Below are 10,802 nucleotides of genomic sequence, written 5' to 3' on the forward strand. Positions count from 1 at the left end.
TGGGGTTTTCTCAGGAACCACCTGAGATAGTAGTTGTCCTTGGATACATATACTTCTTCCTGGAATCTTGACTTCATGAGAACCTGGGCTGACAGAAAATAATGCCTTGGACCTCACCTCTGTGTGATTTCTTTTTTCTATAAATTGGAACCAATATATTTTAGAATACTTGTTTTGTATTTATTTTCTTTCTTTTCTTTTCTTTTTTTTTTTTTTTTGAGACAGAGTCTCGCTCTGTTGCCCAGGCTGGAGTGCAGTGGCGCGATCTTGGCTCACTGCAAGCTCCGCCTCCTGAGTTCATGCCATTCTTCTGCCTCAGCCTCCCGAGCAGCTGGGACAACAGGAGCCTGCCACCACGCCTGGCTAATTTTTTTGTATTTTTAGTAGAGATGGGGTTTCACCATGTTAGCCAGGGTGGTCTCGATCTCCTGACCCTGTGATTCACCTGCCTCGGCCTCCCAAAGTGCTGGGATTACAGGCGTGAGCCACTGCACCCTGCCACTTGTTTTGTATTTCTTAGTGAGATAGCGAATCGTTGGAAAGTTGATTCCATTAAGTAGCTGTATAAAAGATTAGGATTTATTTTAAATATTGTTACAAGGGTTATTTGATGTTTCAGACCTGAAGATCCAAAGCAACACAATAAGAGAAAAATACTTTGTCTGACCAACTTGGATTTTGTTTTGTGTGGGGTAGAAGGAGATGCATCAAATTCTTTCCTGGAATTTTCCCTAGGATTCTCTAAGTGTGGTGTTGACTATTATTTTTATATCTATATTTTTGTTTGTTAATGGGATATTAAAAATGGACTTGATGAGAACTGAAAGTGTCATTTCCTGATTGGGCAGGATTTGACTGATCAATGGAAAACAGTTTTGTCATGGCTTCAAATGGATTCCCTGTGAATCCTTCCAGTACTTCCAATTCCAGATGCTTCATAAAAGCCATCAGTATAATGAATTAGACAGAAATATGAATCCCTCATATGGTATTTTGACCCCAGCTGGTAATATGACTGTGATCCGAGGCAAGAATTTCCAGAAGTACTAAATGCAATTGGAATAGCAGCAACAGATATTAGTTTCGGCTATCATGGTATCAGATTTTCATTCTCCTCCAGCCTAGTGCTACATGAAGAATACAAGCAGTCCTGTGAGATACTTCCCGAGTCTGAAGCTTTTATGTCCGGATCCCCAGAATCTAAATCCCTACTTGCACAACAAAAAGAGAACCTGGAAAATATGTTGGGAAATGAGAGTGGGGATAACAAACCTAACATTCGTTAGGAATCTGTCCAACATGGCTCAAAATGTGGTGCACTGACAGTAAAGTGGCCCAGCCCCCTGGGCCCCAGAGGAAGAGTTAAAAGACACCCAGCAGCTGTTGCCTTTTCTCCGGAGGCCAGAAGAGGAAATGGGTTTACGCTGGAGCAGGAGGGATTTAGCCTGGTATATGAAAGGATTTCTGCCTCAAGGTAATGCTTTCTCACGAACAGCAAAATCACATCACCTGCTTCTGTTATTTAAAAACGCAGAATCTAGTGTCTTCTGATGGCAGGTTAGAGACCACTGATGCCTGGAGTTCCAGAGGCCCACTGGATGGCTCTTTTTAATATTCCAGAAAGCCTAATCATAGAGATTAAACATTTAAACACTATTATTCTGTTCCTCGAATAGACTACTAAGAATATCTTTCTGAAAACCCTTTTAATGGAATGATATTGGCTCAGTATTATCTCATGTTGGTCATACGCTCTTATTTTAATAAATGTTTTCTGTGAATACAAATAGAGATTTCAGTGTGACTTAATTTTAATCATTTGTTTGTTGGTCAAAATTCTACAAAAACTTGGGTCCGATGAAAAAGAAATAAAAAATTAGAAAGAAGCTCATGGTGTTAAAAAGGCAGGAACCTGCTTTTCTATCTGCTTTTTTAAGAAGGGGACAGCAGAATGTATTACACTAGACTTGGGGTTCAGATCTATCTGGGTTAGAAGTGTAACACTTCATATACTGTCTACAAGCACTTTTTCTAGCCTCAAAAAGCCTTTACTTTGCTCATTTTAAAATAATGATAATACTCAACTTGCAGATAAATTGTGACTATCATATGAGAAAATATCACATGTGATATGTGCACATGCAAGACTAGCCTTGAAGGTCTCTTGTTCTGAGGAATGTGGGAACACAGAAATAAATTTTCCAGAAAAGAAATCAACAAATACTTGAAATCATGCAATTACAAAAGGAGAAATGTCAAATGATCTTCAAAATGACGAACTCATATGACCATTGCCTCAAACTCACATGCTTGTCTGTTAGTTTGTCTTCACCACATAAATGGAAGAGACTATTGCAAAAACATAAGCAATAAGAATGAAGAGCTTTCACTAGTGACAGCGATTTTATTTATTTATTTTTTTGCTGTCTCTGCCTTCTTGGTTATTGGTCTTTTTACTAACAGAGCTTTAACACAGTTGGTTACGTATTCAGCTCATATATTATTTATAGGTTCTATGTGTTGTGATTTACTCATTGGCTTCTCAAGGCTTAACCATTCTTTAATCCATTGAAAAATAAATGTGATGTAGTTCTTCAGAGCTGCTGTCCATATTTTTTTGATTTCTTTCAGCATTTTACCAACAGCTCACTCTTACAAAAGAGGTAACAGGGAACCCAAGTTTCTGCATTAGACCATATCTTTCTTTGGATTACACCAAATCTTTTTATTGCCTTCAAGTTGGGTGGGCTGTCCTGCTTCTCTTATTCATGTGTAGGTGATATTTTGCTTTGTCCATTCTTCAGGTTATCCAGGTGTTTTACAGACAAGGCTGAATGGGAGAAGACGCCCCACCTCCTACAGGAAAGGGCTAGTGGCAGCTGCCTGATTATGGCAGCAATTTTGGAGGTGGACAACAATTCAGTGTAGACACATTTGTGGCTCTTCTATGGAAAATGCCAGCCTGCTTTCCCAGGAGTATCTCACTTGGAGCTTCTCTTTCTGCTTTACTAATAGGAATTTATTACAGAAGCCATCAGCCATATATTTAATCTTGTTTTGAGGTTTCCAAATAGGGATAATTCAAAAGTAGACCTGGATGGTTTAGGTTAGACAGACACATGGCTATGATGAATATCAGTCCTCGGTAAGATTGATTTATGTACTTTTTTTAAGTAAAAAGGAAACATCTCTAACTATTTTATGTTACAAGAAAGAAATTTATAATCTGAAAGGCTGAATGTTTCTATTTTTTAAAGCAAATTAGATAATAATTGTGTGGCTGCATATGGTGAAGAGGTAAAGTTTGGATAGGATAATCTTTTCAGGCAAAATTATCTCAAAGGTTGAAAGGATTCTTTTAAAAGAAAGAGTGTGTAGAAATATATAAAATACATCATGTTCCTGTATTAGACAAGAATTCCAGAGCGGCTGGAAGTTTCATCCTCAGAAGTTTATACTTAAAAGATAAACTCGAGCTGTGTGTTTCCCCTAAGGGCTGGCTCAGCCATTAGAAGACCAACCATGTCCGCAAAGGCCAACACTGTCAGCCTGTCTAAAGTTCATCTTCCTAGTGGAACTTGCCTCAAAATGCAATTAGTAGGACATTTGTAGAAATATTTTCAGTGTATGGTTACAGAGAGTGTCAGGTTGACTCTGCTTGGAAGAAGGAGGCAAGACCTTCTGCTATTCATTTCTGAAAAGTGCAAAGATCATTCGTTTGGATCGCAATGTATTCAACGTTTAAATGCACTTACTCATAGAGTCCTAACTGCCCTTCCCACAGCCATTCGTGGAGATGCTTCCCAAGATGTTACACAGCCAGTGGCATAAACTCCATCCTGTGTTCCTCACTCATGATTTGGAGAGCCTCTGTCATAGCTTTTTGCTTTCTCTTTTTTCTCACTTCAGATGTGGATTAAAGTCTGCACTCACAGCTTTCTCCGATAGTTTAAGGATATTTGATCCTTCAGTATTTATCCATTATTGGCTCTGTTTACCCAAGGGAAAATTAAGTGCAGGGCCTTAGAACAGTGAGCGCTTTAATACACGGATGCATATGCTGATCTCTGACAGATGTTGGTCTTTGGGAACAACAGAAAGAGGAGATACGTCATTCACTTGGGAAGCTGCTTGTGCAAACTGACTGATCCTGCAGGTGCCCGGGCAGCGTGGCCATGAGCCACGAGCAATGCTGAGAAAAATGTCTGGTGCAGGGGCAACTACGAAATATTACGATCTTTCACACACACACCCAGCCAGCTGGCAGGGGATTCTGAGCAGTGCCTCCTAGGAAAAACCGTGGTTCTAAAAGGTTTTCATTTTAATTATATTACTGGGCTTTAAGGTTTAATTTTGTGTTTTCTATGAAAAGAGAAGTTTTATTTGTAGTTGTTACTAGGCAATCTTATTTCTAAGTCTACTGAGTTATGATCTTTTTTCAGGTTAAAATGCATATTAGGCAAGGTGGCTTTTGTGCTTGTCAAGTGTGTGTGTGTGTGTGTGTGTGTGTGGTCTCCTATATATTTGAGGTAGAAGAAAGCCCTTCAGGTAGACTTAGGTAAAGATTTTTTGGTTGTTTTTGAGACAGGGTCTTGCTCTGTTGCCCAGGCTGGAGTGCAGTGATGCAATAACAGCTCAGTGCAGCCTCAACCTCCTAGGCTCAAGCAATCCTCCCACCTCAGCCTCCAAAGTAGCTGAGACTACAGATATGCACCACCATGCAAGACTAATTTTTAATATTTTTGTAGAGTCAAAGTCTCACTCTGTTGCCCAGGCTACTCTCAAACTCCTGGGCTTAAGCGATCTTCCCACCCTGGACTCCCAAAGTTTTGGGATTACAGGCATAAGCCACCCCAGCAAAGACTCTTTTGTTTCTGGTTTAACATTTAAAACTAGAAAATTTTGCTCTTCAAGGAGCCCCATAGCAATAAGGTGACATCTTTGTGCAAGTGCATATTTTCCATTGCCCTGGTCATTTGTATGAGGGGGGCAAATGGAGGGCTGCCCCAAGAGTGCCTTGAGGGTAGGGCTGTGTCTTAGTCACCTGGGCATTCCCTGTACCTCCTGTGGTGCCTGTCACATGATAGGTGGGTGCTTATGTGCTCAGTGAAGTCAAGCTCCTGACAGAGACAGGTGTCCCAAGCTCCCTACACAATTGCCATTGTGCATGATATTCCTAAAAGGGAAGAAACCCTGCAAAAGCAGTCATGACTCTGAGACTTTCAGAACTTTAGGAAAACTTTATTTTCATTGTGTGTATAAAACCCTTGTTTGTTCAACCACCAGCTGATATTGTGACATCACTGGTCTAAATTACCGACAACATTTTGTCTGATGTAGGCACTGTCTAGTAGGACTCTGGATAGATGCCATTACCCTGAGACCTCTACATTATGAAGAGTTGCAGCCCTGGAAGCCAGTCTACTGGGGTTCAAATCCAGACTCTGTGGCTTCCTGGGTAATTTTGATGGCTCAGCCTCTGGCTAGATCAGTTGGTGTGAGGATTAAATGAACCAATCCATGTAGGTGCTCAGAACGGAGCTGTGCACACACTACATACCCAATACATATTACCGTATTTGATGACTGAATTCTCTGATAACCTCTTTTCCAGGGAATGAGGTGAAATCTAGAGGGAATTCTTGAACTTTTCCTTCCCTGCAGTGACTCAGAATGTGGTACTATCAGGGCTTTCTGAGACCTCAGTTCTGCTCCTCCCCTCGCCCTGCAGCCTGGCTCTGACTCTCCACACCAGCTCTGCTCCATACTGTGTCTGCCTCTCCCCTGTCCCTTGTCTTGGCTCTAGGTCTGGATGGTCCTGGACTCTAATCCACATTCAGCTCAGACTCACCCTGGTGCCAATTGCCCACACTATCCTGTGTGTTGTAACTTTAAGTGACTGAAGGTCTCTTTCTAACATTTTAACTCAAGGGATTTGAATCAAGTTTCCTGTCTCTTAGGGAAGACAGGGATTCACTTTTCAAGAACATGGATCAAGTAGCCACTCAGTGGAAAGCACTGCTTTCAGTGCCTGGGACACAGCGGTGAACAAAACCAAATCTCTGTGCTCATGGAGATCACCTGCTAGCGAGGGAGTCAGATAGGAAGCAAATGGATATTTGATTGAATGCGAAGTTTCTGGTTCAGTCACATTTTCTCAAGGGTTGCAAAGTAGTCATCACAATAATTTCCATCTGGGAATATTTACCCCTATGGGACAAATCTGTCCATTTTTGCCCATCTGAGCAAGTAAAACACAGGACTGCCACAGTTATTGCGGAGCTCCATGAAGCAAGCAAGAGTCATCACGTTGATTTATTCTCTTCCTTCCGGGAAAATATTTGCAGTACCTGCCACATCCAAGGTTCAGTTGAGGCCAATGTAAAGCCAGTATTCTAGGACTCTTCTCAGACTGAGAGCCCAATGTCATTGGGGACCACTGGGCCACAGGAAATGCAGGTAAGAATCATGGTTATAGATTCAGGTTTGGTGTCAGACAACTGCTTTAACTTAGGTTCACTATCACTTGCCAGTAGAATAACCATGAGCAAATTACTTAGCCTCTCTGTCTTAGTCTTCTAGGGTTGCTATAACAGAATACCACAGACCAGGTGGCTTCAACAACATACATTTATTTCTCTGAAGGCTGGGAAGTCTGAGATCAGGGTGCCGGTATGGCCTGGTTTTGGTGAGGACTATCTTGCTGCTTTGAAGATGGCAGTCTTCTTATGTCCTCACATGGGACAGAAAGTGAGCTCTGGTCTTTCTCTTCTTGTAAGAACACTAATCTCATTATGGTGACTCTGCCCCTATGATATCATCTAAGCCTAATTACCTTCCAAAGGCCCCACCTTCAAATACCATCACATTGGTGTTTAAGGCTTCTACAGATGAATTTGAGGGTGGGCGACACAAACATACAGCCCATAACACTCTCTAAAGCTCAATTTTCTCATCTTTATAATGGGGATATGTAAGTATTTAGGTCATAGAGTTTCATGACGTTTAAATGAGTTTATGCACCCAAGATTTGACACAGTACAAAATAAACTGTACCTGATGTTTAAAGTCAATCTCATTTTGGCCCTGGGAAGTCAATAAGCCCATTTAGAGCATTCAAGAAGGCAGAGCTACTGTTTGTCTTATCTGGGCTGCCACAGGTGTGGTGGGGGTTTCCCAGGAGGCAGCAATATTTTGTTAAATGGAGTAGCCTCTTGGATACCTGGTGAAACCAAATCTCTTAGACATCATCTGTGAACATGATGAACAAGGCCAGTCCTTAGGGAGATGGCACCCTTAGGAAGCAGTCAGGGGGTTAAGTCGGCCAGTTCAGGGCAGGTCTTCAGTGATGGGGTGGAGCAAGTGTGGAAGGGAAATCAGATTACACAGAAGCTGGGAGACAGGAAAAATGATACTGTAGTTCATTTTTCTGAACTGGCTGAGCAGACAGATGCTTCATAATTCATGGGGGCCCAGGCCTGTGCTAGCAGATGAATCCCAATGCTGAGTGCCTGGCTTGGAATCATTGGCAAGAGGTAGGGGTTTAGGGGAGGTGATTTATTTTATTTTTTTATTTTTATTTTTATTACTTTTTGAGACAAGATCTTGCTTTGTCACCTGTGCTACAGTGCTGTGGTGCAGTTACAATTCACTGCAGCCTCTACCTCCCCAGCTCAAGGGCCCTCCCACCTCAGCCCCCAAGTAGCTGGGACTAGAGATGTGCACCACCATATTGGGCTAATTTCTTTTTTCCTTTCTTTGTTTTTTTTTTTTTTTTTTTTTTTTTTTGTAGAGACAGGGTCTCCCTGTGTTGCCCAGGCTGGGGAAGGGGCTTAATACAGGTATAACAGGATTGTAAATTTATTCACATAACTCAGCTGTGCAATGAAATTCTACATTTTTTTACATATTTATTTTTCTATAAATTCTACAAATTCTACCTATTTATTTTTCTCAGCTGATCTAATCTTCATGGGCCCCACCTGCTGGATCGTGGGGTGATCAAGGACTTACAATTAAATTCCAAGCTCACTCTCTTCCACTGCGATAGTTTCTTTTGAACTATTCTTTCAAATTCTCAGTTTCTGTCTGATAAATATTTAGCTAAGGGAGCTGTGTTAGTTTGTCTTCTAAATGTGAGAGAGGGCCTCGGGGAAAAAAACTTATATTTTTTCTCACAGACAATACTGAAGGAAAGATTTAATTAGGGTGTCTCTACAAATGCAGATTTTTCATGATTTCCTTGCAAGCTTCCCTTCTGCCTCACTTTTCCCTCCTCTGGAGCTCACATCCTCCTCCCTTAGCCCAAGGGAATCCAGTGCTTGCACTCTTTGTAAAGGAGCATGGTCTGGTGCCAGAATCCTCTGTACCTAGCAGATACTCCTCCAGGGAAGATGTGCAAAGAGGGCAGCTTAAGCAGATGCAAATTTTAGGGTAAACCTTTAGGCCCCCAACGCTCAAAAATGAGGAAGACTTTTTTCCTGCGTACTTCAAGTGTCACTACTGGCTAGTCTCATAGACATAAAATAAGCTTTGGTTATTAAACATGCTTTTTAAAATATATAAATAGATGACACTATATGTCCTAAAAACTGTTATCCTAGTTGTTTAAAATGCGTATTTATATACAGTGATATGGTTTGGATCTGTGTCCCCACCTCAATCTCAGGGTCAATTGTAATCCCCAATGTTGGAGGTAAGGCGTGGTGGGAGGTGATTCAATCATGGGGGGCGTTTCTCATGGTTTAGCACCATCCCCCTTGGTGCTGTCCTCTCGATGGTGAGTTCTCGTGAGATCTGGTTGTTGAAAAGTGTGTGGCACCTCCCCCCAGGCTCTCTCGGTCCTGCTCCTGCCATGGAAGAAGCCCGCTCCCACCATGCCTTCCGCCACAAGTAAAAGTTCCCTGAGGCCTCCCCAGAAGCAGACCCTGTCGTGCTTCCTGTATAGCTGCAGAACTGTGAGCCAACTAAGCCTCTTTTCTTTATAAATTACCCAATCTCAAGTATTTATTTATAGCAATGTGGGAATGAATGAATACATACAGTGACCAAGTTCTGCCTTCCTATATTAAGTTTATTATAGCTGCCCAGTAGCTACATATACTAAGTTAAATGCTGTTTCAAATATTGAGTCCTTCTTAATTTTTAGGTGTAAATAATTTGGCTTCTGTGAAAGTTTTAAAATACATATATAACAAATATTTCATACCTAACTATGAAGACAATAAAAATATCACCCATTATACAGGGTAAATAGACTGAGACTCACAGGTTAAATAGATAGCCTAAGATGTTACATTGTCCAAATCAAAATTAAACTACTACTTAATTTTTTAAAAAAGACTATTATCCTGAGATAGTTAAACACGGAAGGAAGCTTGCTTATTTAAGCAGTATTACCCAAGATTAGTGGCAGAGCACATAGAAAAAGAAGAGATAGGGCCCAGGTTTGAGAAAATTAAGGAAAACTGATGGATTACTTAGCTGATTAGTTTTAAGAGGTGTTTTTAGTTCAACACTGAGGTGGTCTGACCTCAGTGCACTTAGGGCATTGTTTACATGCTTCAGAGGGCTAAGGAGAAGAGTTAATCCCAAAGGTGTTCCGCTGGAGAGACCAGATAAGTCTACCTGAGCCCCAGCAGGGTATATATACGCTGCTACAATCAAGCCCACCTGAAAATGTCTCCATTTAACATGGCAGTGCTGTCAATTAAGAGCCAATTTGACTTAACAAGTTCAAAGAACCTACTAGTAAGTTTATACTGATGTACAAGTTCCAATGTACTATTAGTAACTCCTCCCTGGTCTGTTCCATGCAAGAAAGCCTCTCAAAGTCCTTCCCTTTTCATTGTACTACTTTGCTTCTACTACTAATACATACGAATGCCAAAGAAGCTGCCTCTCTAGAATTCCTCTTCCATTATAGAACCTTAGAAGTTGTGACGGTCCATTTGTGCCAGGGATCTATCTATATCTGTGGCTAATCCAAAAACCTGAGTCGTATACTTTAATACAACATTAGAGCTGAACAATAAGGATGTCAAATATTATAATCTAATTTCAGAACTATGATGCTACAGAAATAGTTAATTATAGAAATACTTAGAACATACTAGAAATAAATAGGACATTCTTGAAATTCACATCAAAAGTCATATTACTCTTTCTTTTAGACCTATAGATGGGGTCGCACACCATTGTACAAAGAGCAGAGTCCCTCCATGAAATGACCCTATAAAGCACATTCTGCTATGTGGTTGCCTCACCAACTCCCTTCTTGCCTGGACTATTACAGTAACCTGTGGATTGGTCTCCTTGCCTTGAGATGATGACATTTCTGGCACCTAAACCCATCAGCATCAAGTTGTTCTTTTGAAAACATAAATATGGCCATGTTACGTGTTTTTAAACCTTTCAATGGAATACTTTTACCTACAGAATAATGTTTAGATTTTTTAACATGGCATGCATGACCCTTCACTCTCTGGCTTCCACACATTCTCCAGAATTACTTCCTGACACTCTCCTATGTCTATTCCTGTCTCCAAGAATTCCCAACCTCTTGTGCTGTGGTCCATGGCTCTCCATGCCTCATGCCTGTGCTGTCCTGGAGCACTTCCTTCAACTAATACACAAAGAAAGTCTTGCTTCTTCTTTCCTGGTCTACCTGGGTTTCACCTTCACCTGTATGCAGAGTTAATGCCTTCCCGCTGTCTGTTCCCACATCAGGCTGTGTGCTATTGAAACATTAATCATTCCCTTCAAGCTGTGGCTTAATGTGCCCATCTCCTTATCAGCCTTGG

At 41.1% G+C, this 10,802-nt stretch overlaps 1 long non-coding RNA gene across 2 annotated transcripts in view; it reads left to right on the forward strand.

The window, feature by feature from the left end:
• LOC112134655 (uncharacterized) overlaps positions 1–1,787 on the forward strand; it is a 111,822-nt gene extending 110,035 nt beyond the window's left edge. For both annotated transcript variants that reach the window (XR_010141203.1, XR_002916022.3), the window contains one exon: positions 620–1,787. This is a non-coding gene — a long non-coding RNA (uncharacterized LOC112134655). The remainder of the gene's footprint in view (positions 1–619) is intronic.
• Positions 1,788–10,802: the final 9,015 nt, after the last annotated feature.

The sequence above is a fragment of the Pongo abelii genome, chromosome 7 (assembly GCF_028885655.2).
Source record: "Pongo abelii isolate AG06213 chromosome 7, NHGRI_mPonAbe1-v2.0_pri, whole genome shotgun sequence".
Classification (NCBI taxonomy): Eukaryota; Metazoa; Chordata; class Mammalia; order Primates; family Hominidae; genus Pongo; species Pongo abelii.